Genomic DNA, 429 nt, shown 5'->3' on the forward strand with positions numbered 1-429 from the left:
CATTCACATATTTTATTTACTAACAGGTAGGATTTCAAATGTAACTAAGTAAAATATTTAAATAAAGCATACTCAAGTGAAAGTATAGTATGGAGATAATACTTTAAAAAGTACAAAGTACACAAAATACATTTTGGAATACCAGTGGTGGGCACGGCTAACCAAAAACTTTGCTTCACTAACCCCCATTCCACTAACAAAAAAAATTGATTCGCTAACGCTAAACTGCTAAACAGGTAAAAAAAAAGTTAGCAGAAGCTAACGCTAAACAGGTAAAAAAAAATAAGTTCGCATTCGCTAACACTAAACTGTTAAACATGTTAAAAAAGTTAGCAGAAGCTAACGCTAAACTGTTAAACATGTTAAAAAAGTTAGCAGAAGTTAACGCTAAACTGCTAAACATGTAAAAAAGTTAGCAGAAGCTAACGC

This window comes from Nematolebias whitei, chromosome 20, assembly GCF_014905685.2.
Source record: "Nematolebias whitei isolate Nwh7 chromosome 20, NemWhi1, whole genome shotgun sequence".
Taxonomy (NCBI): Eukaryota; Metazoa; Chordata; class Actinopteri; order Cyprinodontiformes; family Rivulidae; genus Nematolebias; species Nematolebias whitei.